Source organism: Pseudophryne corroboree, chromosome 2 (assembly GCF_028390025.1).
Source record: "Pseudophryne corroboree isolate aPseCor3 chromosome 2, aPseCor3.hap2, whole genome shotgun sequence".
NCBI lineage: Eukaryota > Metazoa > Chordata > Amphibia > Anura > Myobatrachidae > Pseudophryne > Pseudophryne corroboree.
This window is the reverse complement of record NC_086445.1, coordinates 628,340,654-628,362,849: the sequence shown is the minus strand read 5'-3', so window position 1 is coordinate 628,362,849 and position 22,196 is coordinate 628,340,654. Positions and strand designations below refer to the sequence as shown.

General features: G+C 47.0%; 1 protein-coding gene across 4 annotated transcripts in view; it reads left to right on the top strand.

Moving 5' to 3' along the window:
* The window catches only part of LOC135040731 (E3 SUMO-protein ligase KIAA1586-like), a 514,849-nt gene that overhangs the window by 196,124 nt on the left and 296,529 nt on the right, over positions 1 to 22,196 (top strand). Inside the window, exon 1 of one of the 4 annotated variants that reach the window (XM_063954856.1) lies at positions 19,531 to 19,614. The exons of the other annotated variants lie outside the window; for them this stretch is intronic. The gene's annotated coding sequence lies outside the window, so the exon portion shown is untranslated. Of the gene's footprint in view, positions 1 to 19,530; positions 19,615 to 22,196 lie in introns of those variants that run through there. 4 annotated transcript variants of the gene reach the window in all.

The following is a 22,196-nucleotide window of genomic DNA, read 5'->3' as shown; positions in this document are numbered from 1 at the left end:
ATCAGCCTGTAGTGTGTTTTTCCACTTTAATTTTGACGGTGACTCCAAATCCAGACCTCCATGGGTTAATACATTTGATTTCCACTGATAATTTTTGTGTGATTTTGTTGTCAGCACATTCAACTATGTAAACAACAAAGTATTTAATAAGAATATTTCATTCATTCAGATCTAGGATGTGTTATTTTAGTGTTCCCTTTATTTTTATTTTTTTGAGCAGTGTATATATATGTATATGTATGTATGTATGTATGTATGTATGTATGTATGTGTGTATGTATGTATGTATGTGTGTATATATATATATATATTAGAGATAAGCGGGTTCGGTTTCTCTGAATCCGAACCCGCCGAACTTCAGCTTTTTTTACACGGAGCCGAGCAGGCTCGGATCCTCCCGCCTTGCTCGGTTAACCCGAGCGCGCCCGAACGTCATCATCCCGCTGTCGGATTCTCGCGAGGCTCGGATTCTATCGCGAGACTCGGATTCTATATAAGGAGCCGCGCGTCGCCGCCATTTTTCACACGTGCATTGAGATTGATAGGGAGAGGACGTGGCTGGCGTCCTCTCCATTTAGAGTGACTAATAGTACTAGAGAGAGAGAGACACAAATTTTGGGGAGCATAATATAGGAGGAGTACTACTTGCTGCTGATAGTGTGACCAGTGGCAGTGACCAGTGCCACCAGTTTAATGAATCCGTTCCCTGCCTGAAAAAAAACGATACACAGTGTGACACAGTCACACATACCATATCTGTGCTCAGCCCAAGGTGCTGCATCATATACTGTATATCATTATCTGACTGCTGAGTGCTCACTGCTCACACAGCTTAATTGTGGGGGAGACTGGGGAGCAGTTATAGCAGGAGTACATATTTTAAGTACAGTGCACACTTTTGCTGCCAGAGTGCCACTGCCAGTGTGACTGACCAGTGACCACTGACCACCAGTATTGTGATTGTCTGCTGACCACCAGTATATTGTGATTGTCTGCCTGAAAAAGTTAAACACTCGTCGTGTGGTGTTTTTATAAATGCATTCTGCAGACAGTGTCCAGCAGGTCCGTCATTACATAATATATACCTGTCCGGCTGCAGTACTAGTGTGATATATATATATATATATATATATATATATTTTAATTTTATCTCATTATCATCCAGTCTATATTAGCAGCAGACACAGTACGGTAGTCCACGGCTGTAGCTACCTCTGTGTCGGCAGTCGCTCGTCCATCCATAATTGTATACCACCTACCCGTGGTTTATTTTTTTTTTCTATCTTCTTGATACTAGTAGCTTACTTTAGGAGTCTGCAGTGCTGACAGACAGTGTCCAGCAGGTCCGTCATTACATAATATATACCTGTCCGGCTACAGTACTAGTGTGATATATATATATATATATTTTAATTTTATCTCATTATCATCCAGTCTATATTAGCAGCAGACACAGTACGGTAGTCCACGGCTGTAGCTACCTCTGTGTCGGCAGTCGCTCGTCCATCCATAATTGTATACCACCTACCCGTGGTTTATTTTTTTTTTCTATCTTCTTGATACTAGTAGCTTACTTTAGGAGTCTGCAGTGCTGACAGACAGTGTCCAGCAGGTCCGTCATTACATAATATATACCTGTCCGGCTGCAGTACTAGTGTGATATATATATATATATTTTAATTTTATCTCATTATCATCCAGTCTATATTAGCAGCAGACACAGCACGGTAGTCCACGGCTGTAGCTACCTCTGTGTCGGCAGTCGCTCGTCCATCCATAAGTATACTAGTATCCATCCATCTCCATTGTTTACCTGAGGTGCCTTTTAGTTGTGCCTATTAAAATATGGAAAACAAAAATGTTGAGGTTCCAAAATTAGGGAAAGATCAAGATCGACTTCCACCTCGTGCTGAAGCTGCTGCCACTAGTCATGGCCGAGACGATGAAATGCCAGCAACGTCGTCTGCCAAGGCCGATGCCCAATGTCATAGTACAGAGCATGTAAAATCCAAAACACCAAATATCAGTAAAAAAAGGACTCAAAAATCTAAAATAAAATTGTCGGAGGAGAAGCGTAAACTTGCCAATATGCCATTTACCACACGGAGTTGCAAGGAACGGCTGAGGCCCTGGCCTATGTTCATGGCTAGTGGTTCAGCTTCACATGAGGATGGAAGCACTCAGCCTCTCGCTATAAAAATGAAAAGACTCAAGCTGGCAAAAGCACAGCAAAGAACTGTGCGTTCTTCGAAATCACAAATCCACAAGGAGAGTCCAATTGTGTCGTTTGCGATGCCTGACCTTCCCAACACTGGACGTGAAGAGCATGCGCCTTCCACCATTTGCACGCCCCCTGCAAGTGCTGGAAGGAGCACCCGCAGTCCAGTTCCTGATAGTCAGATTGAAGATGTCAGTGTTGAAGTACACCAGGATGAGGAGGATATGGGTGTTGCTGGCGCTGGGGAGGAAATTGACCAAGAGGATTCTGATGGTGAGGTGGTTTGTTTAAGTCAGGCACCCGGGGAGACACCTGTTGTCCGTGGGAGGAATATGGCCGTTGACATGCCTGGTGAAAATACCAAAAAAATCAGCTCTTCGGTGTGGAAGTATTTCAACAGAAATGCGGACAACATTTGTCAAGCCGTGTGTTGCCTTTGTCAAGCTGTAATAAGTAGGGGTAAGGACGTTAACCACCTCGGAACATCCTCCCTTATACGTCACCTGCAGCGCATTCATAATAAGTCAGTGACAAGTTCAAAAACTTTGGGCGACAGCGGAAGCAGTCCACTGACCAGTAAATCCCTTCCTCTTGTAACCAAGCTCACGCAAACCACCCCACCAACTCCCTCAGTGTCAATTTCCTCCTTCCCCAGGAATGCCAATAGTCCTGCAGGCCATGTCACTGGCAATTCTGACGAGTCCTCTCCTGCCTGGGATTCCTCCGATGCATCCTTGCTACACGTGTAACGCCTACTGCTGCTGGCGCTGCTGTTGTTGCTGCTGGGAGTCGATGGTCATCCCAGAGGGGAAGTCGTAAGCCCACTTTTACTACTTCCACCAAGCAATTGACTGTCCAACAGTCCTTTGCGAGGAAGATGAAATATCACAGCAGTCATCCTGTTGCAAAGCGGATAACTGAGGCCTTGACAACTATGTTGGTGTTAGACGTGCGTCCGGTATCCGCCGTTAGTTCACAGGGAACTAGACAATTTCTTGAGGTAGTGTGCCCCCGTTACCAAATACCATCTAGGTTCCACTTCTCTAGGCAGGCGATACCGAGAATGTACACGGACGTCAGAAAAAGACTCACCAGTGTCCTAAAAAATGCAGTTGTACCCAATGTCCACTTAACCACGGACATGTGGACAAGTGGAGCAGGGCAGGGTCAGGACTATATGACTGTGACAGCCCACTGGGTAGATGTATGGACTCCCGCCGCAAGAACAGCAGCAGCGGCACCAGTAGCAGCATCTCGCAAACGCCAACTCTTTCCTAGGCAGGCTACGCTTTGTATCACCGGTTTCCAGAATACGCACACAGCTGAAAACCTCTTACGGCAACTGAGGAAGATCATCGCGGAATAGCTTACCCCAATTGGACTCTACTGTGGATTTGTGGCATCGGACAACGCCAGCAATATTGTGTGTGCATTAAATATGGGCAAATTCCAGCACGTCCCATGTTTTGCACATACCTTGAATTTGGTGGTGCAGAATTTTTAAAAAAACGACAGGGGCGTGCAAGAGATGCTGTCGGTGGCCAGAAGAATTGCGGGACACTTTCGGCGTACAGGCGCCACGTACAGAAGACTGGAGCAACACCAAAAACGCCTGAACCTGCCCTGCCATCATCTGAAGCAAGAAGTGGTAACGAGGTGGAATTCAACCCTATATATGCTTCAGAGGTTGGAGGAGCAGCAAAAGGCCATTCAAGCCTATACAATTCAGCACGATATAGGAGGTGGAATGCACCTGTCTCAAGCGCAGTGGAGAATGATTTCAACGTTGTGCAAGGTTCTGCTGCCCTTTGAACTTGCCACACGTGAAGTCAGTTCAGACACTGCCAGCCTGAGTCAGGTCATTCCCCTCATCAGGCTTTTGCAGAAGAAGCTGGAGACATTGAAGGAGGAGCTAACACGGAGCGATTCCGCTAGGCATGTGGGACTTGTGGATGGAGCCCTTAATTCGCTTAACAAGGATTCACGGGTGGTCAATCTGTTGAAATCAGATCACTACATTTTGGCCACCGTGCTCGATCCTAGATTTAAAACCTACCTTGGATCTCTCTTTCCGGCAGACACAAGTCTGCTGGGGTTCAAAGACCTGCTGGTGAGAAAATTGTCAAGTCAAGCGGAACGCGACCTGTCAACATCTCCTCCTTCACATTCTCTCGCAACTGGGGGTGCGAGGAAAAGGCTCAGAATTCCGAGCCCACCCGCTGGCGGTGATGCAGGGCAGTCTGGAGCGACTGCTGATGCTGACATCTGGTCCGGACTGAAGGACCTGACAACGATTACGGACATGTCGTCTACTGTCACTGCATATGATTCTCTCCCCATTGAAAGAATGGTGGAGGATTATATGAGTGACCGCATCCAAGTAGGCACGTCAGACAGTCCGTACTTATACTGGCAGGAAAAAGAGGCAATTTGGAGGCCCTTGCACAAACTGGCTTTATTCTACCTAAGTTGCCCTCCCACAAGTGTGTACTCCGAAAGAGTGTTTAGTGCCGCCGCTCACCTTGTCAGCAATCGGCGTACGAGGTTACTTCCAGAAAATGTGGAGAAGATGATGTTCATTAAAATGAATTATAATCAATTCCTCCGTGGAGACATTGACCAGCAGCAATCGCCTCCACAAAGTACACAGGGAGCTGAGATGGTGGATTCCAGTGGGGACGAATTGATAATCTGTGAGGAGGGGGATGTACACGGTGATATATCGGAGGATGATGATGAGGTGGACATCTTGCCTCTGTAGAGCCAGTTTGTGCAATGAGAGATTAATTGCTTCTTTTTTGGTGGGGGTCCAAACCAACCCGTCATTTCAGTCACAGTCGTGTGGCAGACCCTGTCACTGAAATGATGGGTTGGTTAAAGTGTGCATGTCCTGTTTATACAACATAAGGGTGGGTGGGAGGGCCCAAGGACAATTCCATCTTGCACCTCTTTTTTCTTTAATTTTTCTTTGCGTCATGTGCTGTTTGGGGAGTGTTTTTTGGAAGGGCCATCCTGCGTGACACTGCAGTGCCACTCCTAGATGGGCCAGGTGTTTGTGTCGGCCACTAGGGTCGCTTAGCTTAGTCATCCAGCGACCTCGGTGCAAATTTTAGGACTAAAAATAATATTGTGAGGTGTGAGGTATTCAGAATAGACTGAAAATGAGTGGAAATTATGGTTTTTGAGGTTAATAATACTTTGGGATCAAAATGACCCCCAAATTCTATGATTTAAGCTGTTTTTTAGTGTTTTTTGAAAAAAACACCCGAATCCAAAACACACCCGAATCCGACAAAAAAAATTCGGTGAGGTTTTGCCAAAACGCGGTCGAACCCAAAACACGGCCGCGGAACCGAACCCAAAACCAAAACACAAAACCCGAAAAATTTCAAGTGCACATCTCTAATATATATATCTTGTTTGTGCTGTTCTGTGCACTGTACCTGTCAGTATGCTGTCTCAAGGTTTCTTAGATGTGCTATAAATTGCTGTGTGCTTGTGCCGCTACTCTGTCACTTAGTAACCAGCCTGCTCATTGCAGCTTTTGGCCAATTTTGGAGAATACAATATTGTGAGCTGTGAGGTGGTCAAAATTGACTGGAAATTAGTGGAAGTGAATGGTACTAATAATTACTAGTACTCTAGAAAAAAAAAAGACCCAAATTATGTGATTTTAGTGTTTTTTTGTAAATTGTTGCAAAAAACCCCCAGTAAATCCAGATCCAAAACAAGTCACGGTGGTTTGGCGAATCCAAATCCAAAGCCGGACGATAAATCAAAACCAAATCCAGCAAAAATGGGCCGGCAAACATCTTTGATGTTAATGGGGTTTAATGGGGGTGTGTAGGAAATCCTAATAAGAAGGTCTAATATTATTTCATTCATATGAAACAATGCTGTTTAATGAGTAATAAATGTAACTGAAGATCTGGGCATGTTTATATCTTGACCAGGCTGACACAAATCAGCCATGTCTCCTGGAAAAGTGGTGTATCTGCTATGAATGCTGCTTAGCAGCTGTATGTGCTGCTCTGCATACTGTATGTGTATATATTTAGTTACATAGGTGAACATTTACTCAGTTTTTTTATTTGGCACAAATGGGTGGCATTTGCTGCCCACACAGAGTGGGCAGTATTGCTGAGTTGCACTCCTCTGTTCATATATGATACATTATATAAAAAAATACACATACATTTTATTATAGCAATGTTATCAAGAAAACATTCAGAAAAATAAAAAAACAATTACTGAGCAAGTGTTTATATTAAGTGCATTACATTACATATATTATATCTATTAGTTACATGTCACCTTTTATTTTTTTATATATATATATATATATATATATATATATAGTGTACTTTTGTTTTACTTTTCATAGGCAATAGAAAAAATTCTTGCAGTGGGTCGTGCCGGGATGAAAATCTCAATAATTGCAATATTACACAGAATAGGTTATATAGTCACAGCGCTAGTCTCTAGCAGAGAAAGATGTTTAAGCAAACTTTTTTGCCTTAAATAAGGCAGCAGTTAGTGCTGCTCATAAATCTCGAATGATTACGCACTAGAGATGAGCGGGTTCGGTTTCTCTGAATCCGAACCCGCACGAACTTCATGTTTTTTTCACGGGTCCGAGCAGACTCGGATCTTCCCGCCTTGCTCGGTTAACCCGAGCGCGCCCGAACGTCATCATGACGCTGTCGGATTCTCGCGAGACTCGGATTCTATATAAGGAGCCGCGCGTCGCCGCCATTTTCACACGTGCATTGAGATTGATAGGGAGAGGACGTGGCTGGCGTCCTCTCCATTTAGATTAGGGTTGAGAGAGAGAGAGATTGACCTGAGGCTGTGATACTGTAGAAGAGAGTGCAGAGTTTAGTGACTGACGACCACAGTGACCACCAGACAGTGCAGTTGTTTGTTTTATTTAATATATCCGTTCTCTGCCTGAAAAAAACGATACACACAGTGACTCAGTCACATACCATATCTGTGTGCACTGCTCAGCCCAGTGTGCTGCATCAATGTATATATATATCTGACTGTGCTCAGCTCACACAGCTTATAATTGTGGGGGAGACTGGGGAGCACTGCAGTGCCAGTTATAGGTTATAGCAGGAGCCAGGAGTACATAATATTATATTAAAATTAAACAGTGCACACTTTTGCTGCAGGAGTGCCACTACCAGTGTGACTAGTGACCAGTGACCTGACCACCAGTATATATAATATTAGTAGTATACTATCTCTTTATCAACCAGTCTATATTAGCAGCAGACACAGTACAGTGCGGTAGTTCACGGCTGTGGCTACCTCTGTGTCGGCACTCGGCAGCCCGTCCATAATTGTATATACCACCTAACCGTGGTTTTTTTTTCTTTCTTTATAGTCATACTAGTTACGAGTATACTATCTCTTTATCAACCAGTCTATATTAGCAGCAGACACAGTACAGTGCGGTAGTTCACGGCTGTGGCTACCTCTGTGTCGGCACTCGGCAGCCCGTCCATAATTGTATATACCACCTAACCGTGGTTTTTTTTTTCTTTCTTTATACATACATACTAGTTACGAGTATACTATCTCTTTATCAACCAGTCTATATTAGCAGCAGACACAGTACAGTGCGGTAGTTCACGGCTGTGGCTACCTCTGTGTCGGCACTCGGCAGCCCGTCCATAATTGTATATACCACCTAACCGTGTTTTTTTTTTCTTTCTTTATACATACATACTAGTTACGAGTATACTATCTCTTTATCAACCAGTCTATATATTAGCAGCAGACACAGTACAGTGCGGTAGTTCACGGCTGTGGCTACCTCTGTGTCGGCACTCGGCAGCCCGTCCATAATTGTATATACCACCTAACCGTGGTTTTTTTTTCTTTCTTTATACATACATACTAGTTACGAGTATACTATCTCTTTATCAACCAGTCTATATATTAGCAGCAGACACAGTACAGTGCTGTAGTTCACGGCTGTGGCTACCTCTGTGTCGGCACTCGGCAGCCCGTCCATAATTGTATATACCACCTAACCGTGGTTTTTTTTTCTTTCTTTATACATACATACTAGTTACGAGTATACTATCTCTTTATCAACCAGTCTATATTAGCAGCAGACACAGTACAGTGCGGTAGTTCACGGCTGTGGCTACCTCTGTGTCGGCACTCGGCAGCCCGTCCATAATTGTATATACCACCTAACCGTGGTTTTTTTTTCTTTCTTTATACATACATACTAGTTACGAGTATACTATCTCTTTATCAACCAGTCTATATATTAGCAGCAGACACAGTACAGTGCGGTAGTTCACGGCTGTGGCTACCTCTGTGTCGGCACTCGGCAGCCCGTCCATAATTGTATATACCACCTAACCGTGGTTTTTTTTTCTTTCTTTATACATACATACTAGTTACGAGTATACTATCTCTTTATCAACCAGTCTATATATTAGCAGCAGACACAGTACAGTGCGGTAGTTCACGGCTGTGGCTACCTCTGTGTCGGCACTCGGCAGCCCGTCCATAATTGTATATACCACCTAACCGTGTTTTTTTTTTCTTTCTTTATAGTCATACTAGTTACGAGTATACTATCTCTTTATCAACCAGTCTATATTAGCTGCAGACACAGTACAGTGCGGTAGTTCACGGCTGTGGCTACCTCTGTGTCGGCACTCGGCAGCCCGTCCATAATTGTATATACCACCTAACCGTGGTTTTTTTTTCTTTCTTTATAGTCATACTAGTTACGAGTATACTATCTCTTTATCAACCAGTCTATATTAGCAGCAGACACAGTACAGTGCGGTAGTTCACGGCTGTGGCTACCTCTGTGTCGGCACTCGGCAGCCCGTCCATAATTGTATATACCACCTAACCGTGGTTTTTTTTTCTTTCTTTATACATACATACTAGTTACGAGTATACTATCTCTTTATCAACCAGTCTATATTAGCAGCAGACACAGTACAGTGCGGTAGTTCACGGCTGTGGCTACCTCTGTGTCGGCACTCGGCAGCCCGTCCATAATTGTATATACCACCTAACCGTGGTTTTTTTTTTTTTCTTTATACATACATACTAGTTACGAGTATACTATCTCTTTATCAACCAGTCTATATATTAGCAGCAGACACAGTACAGTGCGGTAGTTCACGGCTGTGGCTACCTCTGTGTCGGCACTCGGCAGCCCGTCCATAATTGTATATACCACCTAACCGTGGTTTTTTTTTCTTTCTTTATACATACATACTAGTTACGAGTATACTATCTCTTTATCAACCAGTCTATATTAGCAGCAGACACAGTACAGTGCGGTAGTTCATGGCTGTGGCTACCTCTGTGTCGGCACTCGGCAGCCCGTCCATAATTGTATATACCACCTAACCGTGGTTTTTTTTTCTTTCTTTATACATACATACTAGTTACGAGTATACTATCTCTTTATCAACCAGTCTATATATTAGCAGCAGACACAGTACAGTGCGGTAGTTCACGGCTGTGGCTACCTCTGTGTCGGCACTCGGCAGCCCGTCCATAATTGTATATACCACCTAACCGTGGTTTTTTTTTCTTTCTTTATACATACATACTAGTTACGAGTATACTATCTCTTTATCAACCAGTCTATATATTAGCAGCAGACACAGTACAGTGCGGTAGTTCACGGCTGTGGCTACCTCTGTGTCGGCACTCGGCAGCCCGTCCATAATTGTATATACCACCTAACCGTGGTTTTTTTTTCTTCTTTATACATACATACTACTACGACATCTCTTTATCAACCAGTCTATATAAGCAGCAGACACAGTACAGTACGGTAGTTCACGGCTGTGGCTACCTCTGTGTCTGCACTCGGCAGGCAGTCCGTCCATAATTGTATACCACCTAACCGTGGTTTTTTTTTCTTTCTTCTTTATACATACATAGTTACATAGACATCTCTTTATCAACCAGTCTATATTAGCAGCAGACACAGTACAGTACGGTAGTTCACGGCTGTGGCTACCTCTGTGTCTGCACTCGGCAGGCAGTCCATAATTGTATACTAGTATCCATCTCCATTGTTTACCTGAGGTGCCTTTTAGTTGTGCCTATTAAAATATGGAGAACAAAAATGTTGAGGTTCCAAAATTAGGGAAAGATCAAGATCCACTTCCACCTCGTGCTGAAGCTGCTGCCACTAGTCATGGCCGAGACGATGAAATGCCAGCAACGTCGTCTGCCAAGGCCGATGCCCAATGTCATAGTACAGAGCATGTCAAATCCAAAACACCAAATATCAGAAAAAAAAGGACTCCAAAACCTAAAATAAAATTGTCGGAGGAGAAGCGTAAACTTGCCAATATGCCATTTACGACACGGAGTGGCAAGGAACGGCTGAGGCCCTGGCCTATGTTCATGGCTAGTGGTTCAGCTTCACATGAGGATGGAAGCACTCAGCCTCTCGCTAGAAAAATGAAAAGACTCAAGCTGGCAAAAGCAGCACAGCAAAGAACTGTGCATTCTTCGAAATCCCAAATCCACAAGGAGAGTCCAATTGTGTCGGTTGCGATGCCTGACCTTCCCAACACTGGACGTGAAGAGCATGCGCCTTCCACCATTTGCACGCCCCCTGCAAGTGCTGGAAGGAGCACCCGCAGTCCAGTTCCTGATAGTCAGATTGAAGATGTCAGTGTTGAAGTACACCAGGATGAGGAGGATATGGGTGTTGCTGGCGCTGGGGAGGAAATTGACCAGGAGGATTCTGATGGTGAGGTGGTTTGTTTAAGTCAGGCACCCGGGGAGACACCTGTTGTCCATGGGAGGAATATGGCCGTTGACATGCCAGGTGAAAATACCAAAAAAATCAGCTCTTCGGTGTGGAGGTATTTCACCAGAAATGCGGACAACAGGTGTCAAGCCGTGTGTTCCCTTTGTCAAGCTGTAATAAGTAGGGGTAAGGACGTTAACCACCTCGGAACATCCTCCCTTATACGTCACCTGCAGCGCATTCATAATAAGTCAGTGACAAGTTCAAAAACTTTGGGTGACAGCGGAAGCAGTCCACTGACCAGTAAATCCCTTCCTCTTGTAACCAAGCTCACGCAAACCACCCCACCAACTCCCTCAGTGTCAATTTCCTCCTTCCCCAGGAATGCCAATAGTCCTGCAGGCCATGTCACTGGCAATTCTGACGAGTCCTCTCCTGCCTGGGATTCCTCCGATGCATCCTTGCGTGTAACGCCTACTGCTGCTGGCGCTGCTGTTGTTGCCGCTGGGAGTCGATGGTCATCCCAGAGGGGAAGTCGTAAGCCCACTTGTACTACTTCCAGTAAGCAATTGACTGTTCAACAGTCCTTTGCGAGGAAGATGAAATATCACAGCAGTCATCCTACTGCAAAGCGGATAACTGAGGCCTTGGCATCCTGGGTGGTGAGAAACGTGGTTCCGGTATCCATCATTACTGCAGAGCCAACTAGAGACTTGTTGGAGGTACTGTGTCCCCGGTACCAAATACCATCTAGGTTCCATTTCTCTAGGCAGGCGATACCGAAAATGTACACAGACCTCAGAAAAAGAGTCACCAGTGTCCTAAAAAATGCAGCTGTACCCAATGTCCACTTAACCACGGACATGTGGACAAGTGGAGCAGGGCAGGGTCAGGACTATATGACTGTGACAGCCCACTGGGTAGATGTATGGACTCCCGCCGCAAGAACAGCAGCGGCGGCACCAGTAGCAGCATCTCGCAAACGCCAACTCTTTCCTAGGCAGGCTACGCTTTGTATCACCGCTTTCCAGAATACGCACACAGCTGAAAACCTCTTACGGCAACTGAGGAAGATCATCGCGGAATGGCTTACCCCAATTGGACTCTCCTGTGGATTTGTGGCATCGGACAACGCCAGCAATATTGTGTGTGCATTAAATATGGGCAAATTCCAGCACGTCCCATGTTTTGCACATACCTTGAATTTGGTGGTGCAGAATTTTTTAAAAAACGACAGGGGCGTGCAAGAGATGCTGTCGGTGGCCAGAAGAATTGCGGGACACTTTCGGCGTACAGGCACCACGTACAGAAGACTGGAGCACCACCAAAAACTACTGAACCTGCCCTGCCATCATCTGAAGCAAGAAGTGGTAACGAGGTGGAATTCAACCCTCTATATGCTTCAGAGGTTGGAGGAGCAGCAAAAGGCCATTCAAGCCTATACAATTGAGCACGATATAGTAGGTGGAATGCACCTGTCTCAAGCGCAGTGGAGAATGATTTCAACGTTGTGCAAGGTTCTGATGCCCTTTGAACTTGCCACACGTGAAGTCAGTTCAGACACTGCCAGCCTGAGTCAGGTCATTCCCCTCATCAGGCTTTTGCAGAAGAAGCTGGAGACATTGAAGGAGGAGCTAACACGGAGCGATTCCGCTAGGCATGTGGGACTTGTGGATGGAGCCCTTAATTCGCTTAACAAGGATTCACGGGTGGTCAATCTGTTGAAATCAGAGCACTACATTTTGGCCACCGTGCTCGATCCTAGATTTAAAGCCTACCTTGGATCTCTCTTTCCGGCAGACACAAGTCTGCTGGGGTTGAAAGACCTGCTGGTGACAAAATTGTCAAGTGAAGCGGAACGCGACCTGTCAACATCTCCTCCTTCACATTCTCCCGCAACTGGGGGTGCGAGGAAAAGGCTCAGAATTCCGAGCCCACCCGCTGGCGGTGATGCAGGGCAGTCTGGAGCGACTGCTGATGCTGACATCTGGTCCGGACTGAAGGACCTGACAACGATTACGGACATGTCGTCTACTGTCACTGCATATGATTCTCTCAACATTGATAGAATGGTGGAGGATTATATGAGTGACCGCATCCAAGTAGGCACGTCACACAGTCCGTACTTATACTGGCAGGAAAAAGAGGCAATTTGGAGGCCCTTGCACAAACTGGCTTTATTCTACCTAAGTTGCCCTCCCACAAGTGTGTACTCCGAAAGAGTGTTTAGTGCCGCCGCTCACCTTGTCAGCAATCGGCGTACGAGGTTACATCCAGAAAATGTGGAGAAGATGATGTTCATTAAAATGAATTATAATCAATTCCTCCGCGGAGACATTGACCAGCAGCAATTGCCTCCACAAAGTACACAGGGAGCTGAGATGGTGGATTCCAGTGGGGACGAATTGATAATCTGTGAGGAGGGGGATGTACACGGTGATATATCGGAGGGTGAAGATGAGGTGGACATCTTGCCTCTGTAGAGCCAGTTTGTGCAAGGAGAGATTAATTGCTTCTTTTTTGGGGGGGGTCCAAACCAACCCGTCATATCAGTCACAGTCGTGTGGCAGACCCTGTCACTGAAATGATGGGTTGGTTAAAGTGTGCATGTCCTGTTTATACAACATAAGGGTGGGTGGGAGGGCCCAAGGACAATTCCATCTTGCACCTCTTTTTTCTTTTCTTTTTCTTTGCATCATGTGCTGATTGGGGAGGGTTTTTTGGAAGGGACATCCTGCGTGACACTGCAGTGCCACTCCTAAATGGGCCCGGTGTTTGTGTCGGCCACTAGGGTCGCTAATCTTACTCACACAGTCAGCTACCTCATTGCGCCTCTTTTTTTCTTTGCGTCATGTGCTGTTTGGGGAGGGTTTTTTGGAAGGGACATCCTGCGTGACACTGCAGTGCCACTCCTAGATGGGCCCGGTGTTTGTGTCGGCCACTAGGGTCGCTAATCTTACTCACACAGCTACCTCATTGCGCCTCTTTTTTTCTTTGCGTCATGTGCTGTTTGGGGAGGGTTTTTTGGAAGGGCCATCCTGCGTGACACTGCAGTGCCACTCCTAGATGGGCCCGGTGTTTGTGTCGGCCACTAGGGTCGCTTATCTTACTCACACAGCGACCTCGGTGCAAATTTTAGGACTAAAAATAATATTGTGAGGTGTGAGGTATTCAGAATAGACTGAAAATGAGTGTAAATTATGGTTTTTGAGGTTAATAATACTTTGGGGTCAAAATGACCCCCAAATTCTATGATTTAAGCTGTTTTTTAGTGTTTTTTGAAAAAAACACCCGAATCCAAAACACACCCGAATCCGACAAAAAAAATTCGGTGAGGTTTTGCCAAAACGCGTTCGAACCCAAAACACGGCCGCGGAACCGAACCCAAAACCAAAACACAAAACCCGAAAAATTTCAGGCGCTCATCTCTATTACGCACAGAAAAAGACAGTTACTGTACCACTTACAGAGATCTGACACACATAATTTGAGGTCTGTGTAGACCTTATCCTGTGTGTTGGTATGGTCGTCTTTCTCAGATGTTCTACTATCAAGAGAGTATTTGACAAAAGATTCTGGTCTGTCACTATCAGCAAAATCATTCAAGTCTTGAAAAAGAACTGTAATAGAATGAAACACCTTGACAAAGAAGCATTCACCCACTTGTTTCATAGGACTAATATCACCCATTTAATTGTACTTACATCCCAGCGCATTTGGCAGAAACTGCGGCTACAAAACTACTGATCTACTATTATAGATTAAAAAATAAGCGCTAAAAATTATTATGTGGCACCTGTAGGGAAAAATTGGTTAAACAGCCCCTTTTGGGGTAATTAGAGTGTCCACAGTCCGTGCGGGTAGCTGCTGTTTGTATTAGCCTCTCCCTGACTTGCCCTACCTGTTGTGGTCTCAGATGTTGTAATCTCTGTGTACCGTCCGTGCTGGGTTACATGCTTGTTTCCTCCCAGACACTTCAGATCGCTGCATCCAGCGATCGTAGATCCCGGCGGGTGACGTCACGGCAAGCCGCCGGCGGAGTGCAAGAAGCCGGCCAAGCAGACAAGTCTTGATGCTGGTCTCGTTGCCTCCAACGCGTTTCATGCATCTAAGCGCAAGTAATCATGGATGGCATTGGCAATGTCTTTCTGGTGCTCCTGATCTACTATTGTCAAGTGAGCTCCCTGAAAGATATACAGTCAAGTCGAGTGGATCAGGTACTATGGGGCAGTGATGTGCGGTAAAAGCAGTGACTGGTGAGGCACTGGCGCCACCTCTCCTCCTCCCTGTCTCCCCCCCCCCCCCAAAAAAAAAAGCATAGGGTTCCCCTTCTTTTACAAAGACCAGCACTAGGCTGAACCAGCCAGGGGGAGTAATGCCATAGCAGGGGAGACACTCAGTGTGGTGTCCCTCTGCCATATCATTAAGCACCCCCCAAACCAGTCAGCCCAGGGTTGGAATTCTGCAGGAAGTGGGGGCCCTGAAAATTTAAATGGGATCCTCCCTCCTGAGCAACAACCAGCACTGGGCTGAAAGCCCTGGTGGCGGTGGGTGCGGGATTCATGGCATACTAATATTGTTCTTTACAGTCGGCCTACAGGTCCCAACAAGCCTGCCTAAGCATGCCGGCACTTGGAGAACCACAAGTGCCAGCATGTCCGGACATTAATGGCCTGCTGACACCCATAGTCTGCCTGTAAAGAAAATATTAAAATAAAAACACAACACCTAATGTTTTAATATTTTATTGTGCTGGACCTTCACCTGGGGGAGGTGGCATTTAAGTTCTTTTGCATGGCCACCCCCACTCCAGGACTTCTGGCGTCTTCACCTGGGGGACGGCGGCCTTTAAGCTCTTTTGCATGGCCACCGCCTCCCCAGGGCTTCCGGCGTCTTCGGTCTTCGGGAGCTCTTGACTGCTCCCTCCCCACCGCCAGACTGACCGCCGCTACCTCGCTGCTGGCATATATAAGCCAGTTGAGGGGGTGGGGCAATGACGCGGCGTGCCGTGATTGGCTCGCGGCAGCTATCTTGAATTTCAAAAATGACGCTGAAGCGCCATTTTTGAAATTGGAAGCTGCTCTCTGCTGCCGAACTCTGCAGAGTGGCTGACAGGGTCTGGATCCTCTTGGATCCAGGTCTGCCACCAGCCACCCTTTCCGTCGGGTCCCGATGCCATGATGCCGTGTCGCGCCACCGCATGTGCCCGCTGGCCAGCGGATCCAGTGGATCCACTGGTCCAATCTCATCTGGGGGACTGACAGGTGCGTGCATTCATGTGGGCTGAATGCACGCCCCTCTCATTGAGGCACCTGTAGTGGTGTCGCTTCCCCATACATTTTCAATGGGCTTTCACAGCCCATTGCTTCGCCCTGCCCCCTGCCCGCCCCTCGCTGGCCGGACTTTAATGTTAGCAGCCTCCAACCCTAAAATGCTGGGATTTTCTAGGTGGGGAATGGTTAAAATAATAAAAGAAGATATCTATCACAGACTCTGTGTTATAAATATCATCTTTTTATTATTTTAATCATTATGACAGGGGAGGCACTGCCTTCCCTGCCTCCACTGACTGCACGTCCCTGCCATGGGGGTCATTCCGAGTTGATCGCACGTAGCAACTTTTTGCTGCTCGTGCGATCAACTAGACGCCGCCTATGGGGGAGTGTATTTTAGCATAGCAAGGCTGCGATCGCTTGTGCAGCCCTGCTATGCTAAAACAGTTTTGTGCAAAACAAGACTAGCTCTGCAGCTACTTACCCTGTGCGATGGATACAGTGATGAAGGTTCCGGAATTGACGTCAGACATCCGCCCTCCAAAAGCCTGGACACGCCTGCATTTGCTGCTCCACTCTCAGGAATGCCTTTCGCCTGTCACTCTTTTTGCGATCGCGGAAGCGATCACTTTCTTCATTATTCTTGTCGTTGCCCAGCGACGACCGTCACTGGGCAATGACGCGCGTGTGCATTGCGGCCGGCGCAGATGCGCAGAACCGACCTGTTCGCACCGCTGCGACAAACAGCAGCGTGCGAATGGGTTGGAATGACCCCCTATATCCCTGCAACTGCTGGTGAATTAACCTTGATTTAATCATTGCAGATGCTAAGCTAAGGATACCTAATGAACTGCAAAACTTTCAACGGGTGATATCAATGACATTTATTCTATGTTCAAAAGCTGTTGCAGCATAAATTTAAATGAATTCTATATCCATAGAACTGGAAAATTATAGCTATGTTTTAATACTTTAAAGCTTTAATATATGTTTTTATTGTACATTTAGTGTCAATAAAAACTCTATATGGTAAAAAAAAAAGGCCTTGTATAATTTATAACGAAAATCAGATATATGCATGCGGCGCGGTGTAATGGCATCTGAGTTTGCCGGAGGTGAGAGATGTCGGCTGAACTCGGACATTTTTTTTTAAATCCACAATTATTTACAAGGTAAACCATGCCTTGTAAATGATTGCCACTTTTTAAAAAAAGTCTGAGATCAGCCAGCATAGCGCACCTTCCGTAACCTCAGATGCCATTACATCCTGCCGAATATATTTATATATTTTTACAATTTTTAATACCAATTAAAGCAGTCAGTTTTTCTTTCTTCCTATTGTTGCACTCATTTGTTACAATAAGACTGTGTAGTGCATCTTGTGTGTCTGAACAGCATAAACTCACCGGTCTGGGCATTTAGCATGTCAGTCATACCCCTTTCACATCGCACAAATAACCCGGTACCGACACGGCATATTGCCGTGTCGAACCGGGTCAGTGTGCGATGTGAAAGCACACTGGCCGATTTAGCGGGTCGCCTGACCCGGTAAATCAACCCGGTAAAAAAGAAGGGTTTTACCCGGGTTGATTACCGGGTCAGGTGCGGTGTGAATGGGAGCCGTGTCGATGCGACACGGTTCCCATTCACAAGATAGGGAGAGGCGGCGCTGGAGATGAGCTCATCTCCCGACGCCGCCTCCACCCCCGCCCCTGCTGCTGCTGCGCGCTCCGTTGTTATGGCAACCGACCCGGTATATTGCCGGGTCGGAAAGCCAGCAGCGGAGTGCAAATGCCGGATCCCACCCGGTAAGTACACGTTTGTCTTACCGGGTAGGATCCGGCATTTGCAGTCTGAATGCAGCATTAATGGATCACTGCTGGCTGTCAGGTTGAGGTTTTTTGGGGGAGGAACGTTGTGCATGTCTTGGTTTAACTTGATTGGTTGTTATAGAGTCAGGGGTGGAACTGCTAGGAATATAGGATTTCAGACTAGAAGTTTCTGCCTCTTTCCAGTTTTTTCGTTGGAAGGATAAGTACGGTACTTCTGTTGAAGTGTGGTTTTGCTGTAATTCTGTAGTCATACTTTTCTATTCTGCTCTTATCTATGTTTTCATTCTAACTCTTAATTCTTTTCTTTATTTTCCTCTATTCTCCTGCTTTATCGTGTATAGCTATGTCTGCTAGGCCTAGGTGCAGCAAGGTACTGCCAGCGCGCTTAGCTGACGCGGACCAGGTGTCACAGGCATGTGTTCAGGGTTGGGGCAGGCCAGAGGCTGTTAGGAGTGGTGTCGGCCTTCGGGGACAGGCTCGTTCTCCGAGCCGCGAGACGTATAGGGTATTCTTGGTCCTCTATGGCGGTTAGGGATGTCGGACCGCGTCTGCGGCGTCAGGCCCGTGCTCCGGTGTGGGATCCGGGCTTGACGGCAGCTTCCCGAGGCAGGACTTCCCGCTCCATTAAGGCTACTCCATCCCGCGTCGTTATGGGAGGTAGGGCTGGTCGGCCTGGAGGTGGATGGTCTCGGTCCGGACGGGCTGGGGTGTCCTCCGGTGCGGAGGGCGTGGCTTCTCGTGTTCGCGGACGGTGGGATAGGTGGGATTTGCTAAGAGAGGACTCGTTTAGGGGAGCTCTGGATGGAGCTATGAGTTCAGGTGCCGTGGGTATTGCGCGTGCTGGGGGTAGTGAGTCGGCTAGGCAGGGTCACATAGCCTTGTCAAAGAGGTCATGCTTGGCATTAAGAGGCAGACTTAGTGTTGTGGGGAATGCTGGAGTCGCGGCCGGGGGATCCCAGCGTCTCCATGGCAGCGGTAGCATGCAGGCAGTGGAGAGAGGGACTAATGCTAGGGAAAGGAGGAGAGTGAGCCGTAGGAGTGCGCAGCAGAGTTCCTCTGGGGTAGATGATGATTCTACACTGCTGACAGTGAAGGCTCGGCAAGGCTGTTGCAGCCCACTGGGGGCGCTCATTCCGCTCTTTGTGGCCATAGGACTTACGCGGGGGTAGTGCGTGGCGTACCGCCTAGTGTGGCCGCTCCTGCTTTAGATGCATCTGTTTTATCTACAATTTGTGCGGCGGTTGTGTTGTCAGTACTTCCCCTGCTAACCACTGTGCCAGGTGGGCAGGGCACTGATGCTGGTTCATTGGCTACTGATGTTACGCGGGCACTTGTACCAGTTTTGGCCTCGATAAGTGCACCTAGGGAGCAGGGCCAGTTGTCCGGCTCGACTGTAGCACCTGCGCTTGCGGCCGGGAATGATGTTTCTCTTGTTTCCGCAGCTGCAGAGATGGCTGACGTCATGGAAAGTGCAACAGAGTCAGGAAGTCTGCAGGGTGGAGTCAGCAACCGTGGCTGCACAGGCTGGTGAGTCTTCTTTGGACCCTGACTGGTCCAGAGAGAGTGTTGGTATCCCTGGTAGTGGAGTGGACTCTGGTACCCGGTCTTTCTCCTCATGTGAAAGTAGGGATACGGGTAAGGGCTCCAGCAAGTAGGAAGAGGCGCAGACGTCGGGGGACTGACTCTTCCCTGGCTTCCACGTCATCAGAAGGGGTGTCCTCCTCTGATGGCGGGGTTCACAGGGTCAACAGGCGACGGCGGCATTTGCACAGGTGTTCCAGCTCTAATTCTTCCCAGGTGTCGGTAAAGTCGGACACGGTCCACTGTGCTTACACAGCTGTAATGCGCAGGTTGATCCCCGGGCCCGGGGATCGGATCCGAAAAAGTTGATATATTAATATATTTGCACTGACCAGTGATGATAGAAAAGCGTTGCTAGCAGCAAGGAATAAAGATCCGGGTAGTGAGGATACCTTTCGTTCTTATCACACATGGGTTCGGTGTAGGCTGATTTTTGCGGCCTGTTACTTGGAGTCGCGGCCCGATGAGTATATTAATTTGGTTCGCTACCAATTTCTGATTCATCTGCTGTTCACTAAGTATAAGGGATATACGTGGCGGCGCTACAATGAAGATTTAAGAAGAAAGCAGCATGGGCGTGAAATTTACGATTATGGTAAGAAGGATGTGGAGTTATACGTTGAAGTTACCCAGGCTGCTGGCGGAACAACGGACGGTAATGGCGCTAAAGGCTGGGTAAAGCAACCAGGTCCTACATACTTTAGCTATAAGTCAGGCCTGTCGCACGTGGGGCATGGGAAATGCTTTGCCTTTAACAATGGCCCGTGTGAGTTGGGTGGAAGGTGTCGTTTTCGACACTCCTGCATTAGGTGCGGTGGGGGCCACGCAATCAAGGACTGCAGCAAACCGGCGACTGGAGGGGCTGCCACGCCCTCGACTTGGCATAACCGCAGTCCAGCGGCCCCTGTTGTTGGGCAGGGCTCCCACTCTGATTAAGCTGCCGGCGCTTTTACCCTGGTTGCAGAGATATCTGCATCAGGCCGACGCGGAGTTTCTGAGAACTGGTTTTGCGGACGGCTTCCCGTTACCTATTGCTGGGTCAATTCAATGTGGTTTCATGCTGAATGTTTTTAAGCATAAGGTTGCTGCTGAGGTTAGTTTAGGGCGGATGATGGGCCCCTTTCAGGAGGCACACTAATGCTTTCACCGGTGGGGGTGGTACCAAAAAAGATTGCCGGCAAGTTTAGGCTCATTCAGCATCTTTCTTATCCCCTGGGGGCATCAGTGAACAATGTTATCCCAGAGGAGCATTGGGGGTAATTCCAAGATGATCGCAGCAGGACATTTTTTAGCAGTTGGGCAAAACCATGTGCACTGCAGGGGGGGGGGGGGCAGTTATAACATTTGCAGAGAGAGTTAGATTTGGGTGGGTTATTTTGTTTCTGTGCAGGGTAAATACTGGCTGCTTTATTTTTACACTGCAAATTAGATTGCAGATTGAACACACCACACCCAAATCTAACTCTCTCTGCACATGTTAAATCTGCCTCCCCTGCAGTGCACATGGTTTTGCCCAACTGCTAAAAAATGTCCTGCTGTGATCAACTTGGAATTACCCCCATTGTCGGGTGGTTTACTTATCTTTTGACTCTGCTTTGGAGATAGTCAGATCATTCGGTAGTGGGGCGCTTATGGGCAAGTTGGATGTGGAATCGGGCTTTCGCCTCCTTCCTTTACACCCGTCGGTGTTACGGTTTATGGGTTTTATGTTTGACGGCGGGTTTTATGTCGATAGATGCCTGCCTATGGGTTTCTCAATTTCTTGTGCGTATTTTGAGCGGTTTAGTACATTCTTACATTGGTGTCTACAAGAGGCTACTGGGGTATGGGGATCACGCACTATTTGGATGATTTTCTGTTGAACGGTCCCCCGAATTCAGATCGTTATAGAATTCTGCTAAACAAGTTATTAGCATTGTTTGAGGCTTTTGGAGTTCCAATTGCTGGGGATAAGACCGAGGGTCCTACAGAGTCCTTGGTTTACTTAGGTATCCAGATCAATACTCAGGCAAGTTTGTGCAGGCTTCCAGAAGATAAAGTTCGGCATCTCCATGATGGAATTTTGTTTGTGCTTGGAGCAGGCAAACTCACTCTTAAGCAGGCTCAATCTCTTTTGGGACTGTTAAACTTTGCCTATAGGGTGATCCCTATGGGGAGAGTGTTTTGTAGAAAATTGGAAAGGGCAACAGTGGGAATTAGAAGGCTGCATAATTTTTTTTCTGAGGTTATCTCTTGAAATTTGTAGGGATCTGCGCATTTGGGATGCTTTTCTTTTTCAATTTAATGGGGTGTGTTTATGGCAAGAATCTGCAGTTCCTAATACTCTATTGGAGCTTTTTACGGATGTGGCGGGTGCCTGTGGTTCGCGGGTAGATGGTGTGCGGCGAGTTGGCCGGTGGATTGGGTAACCAATCGATTGATAGGAAAAATTTTGAGTAACAGCATGTTTCCTATCATTGGGGGTAATTCTGAGTTGATCGCAGCAGCAAGTTTGTTAGCAACTGGGCAAAACCATGTGCACTGCAGGG